This window comes from Elephantulus edwardii, unplaced genomic scaffold, assembly GCF_000299155.1.
Source record: "Elephantulus edwardii isolate Elephantulus edwardi_28Jun2011 unplaced genomic scaffold, EleEdw1.0 scaffold00047, whole genome shotgun sequence".
In the NCBI taxonomy this organism is placed as follows: Eukaryota; Metazoa; Chordata; class Mammalia; order Macroscelidea; family Macroscelididae; genus Elephantulus; species Elephantulus edwardii.
Genome location: NW_006399797.1, coordinates 1,832,272 through 1,836,750, shown reverse-complemented (window position 1 = coordinate 1,836,750; position 4,479 = coordinate 1,832,272). Strand labels below are relative to the sequence as shown.

General features: G+C 36.6%; 1 pseudogene; it reads left to right on the top strand.

Annotated features, from left to right (window-relative positions):
• Window positions 1-3,686: 3,686 nt before the first annotated feature.
• On the top strand, window positions 3,687-4,283 carry LOC102856018 (annotated as a pseudogene).
• Window positions 4,284-4,479: the final 196 nt, after the last annotated feature.

The window sequence follows — 4,479 nt, the reverse complement described above, 5'->3', positions numbered from 1 at the left end:
AGAACCCCTAGACCTAGTATAAATTCCCTTCCTTTTTGGGGCTCGGGGTCAACATCCCTGTCTCCTTTGTGAGATACAAGTCATCCCAAAGCTTCATCAATAAAGCCTCTTGTGATTGCAGCGAGTGGATCTGGTGTGAGTTGCTTGGGGTCGTGCCCGGTCTGGGGAAAGCCCTAGTTTTGGGGTCTTTCAGTATATTCAGTATTTTTCACTAATATCATCATTCAGGAATCTATTCTTTTCAGTCTTCCTTATCACTGTTAAACTTTCTCAAGTTTATGGAAAAAAAAAATACTATGATGTATGTCAGGCAAACCACAGTCTTCAAACTAACATCCGTTACTCACTTTAGCACTTTAGAGAAGACCTTTACAGTAGACTTGACAAGTGTAATGTCTTTTCATTTCTTACCTAATGCTTCCGTAGGTGTTATTGATATAAATAAAATGAAATAATTGACAACTTCCTTTTTTATTAATCCATTTATCAAGGTATTGCTTTTTGGTCCAGTGGTGAATGTTTTTATTTTCTTGATCAAGTTCCATATGGCAGATTGCAGTCTTTTAATCTCAATCACTCTCTCTCTTTAGATATATAAAAGTAAATAAATTTGGAAAAAATTAATGTATTTTGATTATTTTCAAAACTCCTTGAAATTTTATTTTAAATATACTATACTTAATATACTGGGTCCAGATAACAGAAAAGTATTGTTATAACTAGCCTAAAGCACACATTATAATGGAAGCATTTAGGATGAAATTATAAAGCTGCATTTTTATAATAATTAATGAATGACAATTTTCAGTATCTCTATACTGCTACTCTTCTGGGATTATGGTAGTGGCTTAGTGAGGAGTGAGAAGGATTATTCTTAATATGCTCGGTGAAATGTTTGAAGATCAAAGCCATAGATATGAGTGAGCAGATATGGTTTATTTTTGACCATTTTGAATCAAATTATGTGATCTACAATGCCAGGAATAATAGATTGAAGAGGAATTGCTTTACATTCATCATTAAAGAGAGCATTTCACATTCTATTTTGAAGTGCAGCACTGTCAGTGATCTGATACTCTCCATATGTTTGTGGAGTTTTACATGTGTATATATAAGAAGTCATGCCTGTGTAGTCCAGAAGGAGCTCTGATGCTGACCCAAAGGCAATGCCCCTATCTCTCTTGTGGATCAAAGGCACCAGCAACACCCTGAAAGAAAGATGAGTCCTCTTGTGTCTAGCAATTGTCAGTCTCTGAAAATCCTTTGGAGAATGGGTATGAACCAGTTCCAACTTCAAAACAGTGACTTTCACTTTGTGCAGGTGTGGATATACCCCTTGAACATTTTAATAATTACTATTTACCATAGCTATGAACCATAAGCTTACTGAATTTTGAAAACTATCAAATGTTTTCAAATTAGCATTATCTCCCTTGGGATGAACTGATTTTATTTTTTTTCTTTTTTAAAGACTTAGCTGTGAAGAAAACTTCAGGCAATTTGTCACCTTATCCAAGGCTCGTTTAGGTGCTCGTTGACCTAGTCTTGTTATATGAAACACTTATTCGGTGTTATCTTCCACAGAGACAAATTTATAACAACTTTCCTTTAAATTAAAACTTTCAGTCATAATCCTTGACATCACTATTTCCATAAAATTAATTCTATTAAGATTGTTGAAATCTGTTTAACATTGCATTGAACATATTTTTGTTATTGAGGCTGTCAGGTTGGCTCTGACCCATACTGATCCCATAGAAAATGTCTTCACAATCAGTTCTGTGTTCAGCCCATTGCTAATTCAACTATCTCAATCCATCTCATTGAAAGTCTTTATCTTTTTTCACTTACCCTCTACTAATGATAAAAGATGGCACTTTGAGATATAAAGTACATATGACCTAAGGCATGATGTTTTTATTTGATTCATATGCATATAAAAGTTCAGCAATAATAATGAATAAAAAATATTTGATACCTTTGAATTGTGCTGTTGGTAAAGAACATTCCACGGGCTTCCAAAAGAACTCAAACACCTGTCTGGTAGAAGGGCAGCTAGAACACTCCTTGGAGGTCAGTGTGGTGAGACTTGGTCTCACATACTTTGGGTGTATCATCAGAAAAGCCCACTTTCTGAAGGAAAACATCAGACATGGTAGAGGGTCAGTTGCAAATAAGACCTTCTATGAGATGGGTTTACACAGTGCCTATAGCAATGGATTTATGCACTGCAGGCATTTTGAAAATGGCAAAGTACTGAATAGACAGTGTTTAGTTCAACTGCTCATAGGGTTGCTATGAGTTGAGACCAACTTGAGCACGTTTGACAGCAAAGGCAAGGATTCTTCTCTCAGAACTCGTTGCTTCCTGACATCATATTCAAAGTTATGAGAAGAAATCATGCCATCATTACTTCTAAGAAGTAGTCTGGCTAGACTTCCTCTAAGACACCTTCTTGTTTTTGTTACATAGAGTCAGAACTGACTAAAACTGACCACCCTTGCAGATTTTTAGAGGCAGTAACTCACACTGGAGTTGATTACCCATCTTTCCCCTGTGGAGCAGCTAGTGTATTTGAATTGCGTACCCTTGTATTGGCAATGCAATTCTTTACCATTAAGCCAACAGAGAAGACAAAAGAAAACTTGATACCCTTTGAATTATGGTGTCAATGAATTTTGAATGCATTTCCAGAATTATTTAAAAAAATATCTTAGCATCAATTTTTCTTTGGTCTCCCTTCTTCGTTGTCTAGTTTTAACACATATTTAGGATGATTGAAGTACCACTACTTAGTCATGATATCTGAGGTTCAATTAGACCTCAACATGACCTCTTTTTCTTATATTTTAAAAAAGTCTTTTGTAATTAACTTTTCCAATAGATTATGTCATTTTAGTTCATGACTGCTGCTGCTGCCATGAGCATTGATAGGAGATTCAAGCAAAATGACATTCTTCACAACTTCAATATTTACTCCATTTGTCATAATGTTGTTTATTGGTTCATATGTGATATATTTTTATTTCTTTATGTTAAAGTTTAATACACACTGAAGGTGATAGCCATTGTTCTTCATCAATACGTCCTGTTTGTTTTCAGCAAGCAAGGTATACCACTTGTATATCATAAGCTGATTTTGCCATTAATCTTCAATAGTTAAGTCCTCTTTGCTTTCAGCATGCAATAAATGTAATATGCATATCATAAGCAGTTAATTATATTTGTTGTTAGATGTTGTCAGGGGCCATTGCAGCTCATAGCTTCCTAAGAACAACAGATTTAAACATTGTGCTGTCCTGCACTCTCCTCAGGATCGCTGTCATGGTCAAGTCCATTGTTATAGTAACCACATCAATCCCTCCAGTTGAGGGTTTCCTCATTTTTATAGACCCTCTACGTTTTCCAAGATGGTGTCTCTTTTAACAACTGATTCTCCCTGAAAATCTGTCCAGTGAGACAACATTTTCACCATCCTTGCCTCTAAGGAGCATTCTTTAAGACAGATTGCTCTTTCAGTGGTGTGTGGTATATTCAATACTCTTCTCCAACACTATGCTTCAAAGGCATTAATTTTTCTTTGGTCTTCTTTATTCATTGCCTAACTTTCAGATGTGTACACAATAATTGACAATACCATACCTTGCTTCTCAGCGAATGTCACCAACATGCAGGGTTCAGGCACTATGTATGTAGAGGTTGTCCAAGTGGTCCACATCTCTTTTGGACCTAATGCTGGAAGAGTGGTCATTATCATAGATGTTATTGATCAGAACAGAGATTTGGTTGATGAACCATGCACTCAAGTAAGGAAATAAGCCATGCCCTTCAAATGCATGCAGCTCACTGACTTTATCCTCAAGTTTCAACAGTATGCCCACCAAAAGTATGTTAGTCAAGCCTGGCAGAAGGCCAATATCTACACAAAATGAGTAGCCAGGAGATGGGCCAAGAAAATTGAAGCCAGAGAAAAGAAAGCCAAGATGAAAGATTTTGATTGTTTCAAAGTCATGAAAGCAAAAAAAAAAAAAATGAGGAACAGATTAATAAAGTATAAAGTGAAGAGGCTTCAAAGGACAGCTTCCCTGAAAGCTTCTCCCAAAAAAGCTACCACTGTGAAGGAAGCTGCCACAGCCACTGTCAGTACAAGGAAGTTTCCATAAAAGAAGATGACTGCTGAGGGCAAGAAGGCTCCTGCCCAGAAGGAAAAGTCTGAGGGCCAGAAAGAAAAGGCCCTTACCCAGAAAAAAACAGGATCCAGGCCAGAAGGCTGGACTTCCTAAAGCTCAGAAAAATCTGAAAGTTCCAGCTCCAAAACCACCTTCTCTAAAAGCATTGGGCAAAAAAAAAAACCCCATAAAAGTGACAAAGAAATAAGGTTTCTTTGTGATAGACAGAGAAAGAGACAGAAAAAGAGAGAAGAGAGAGAAGAGTGAGAAGAGAAAGAAGGAAGGAAAGGAGAGAGGGGAAGGAAAGATG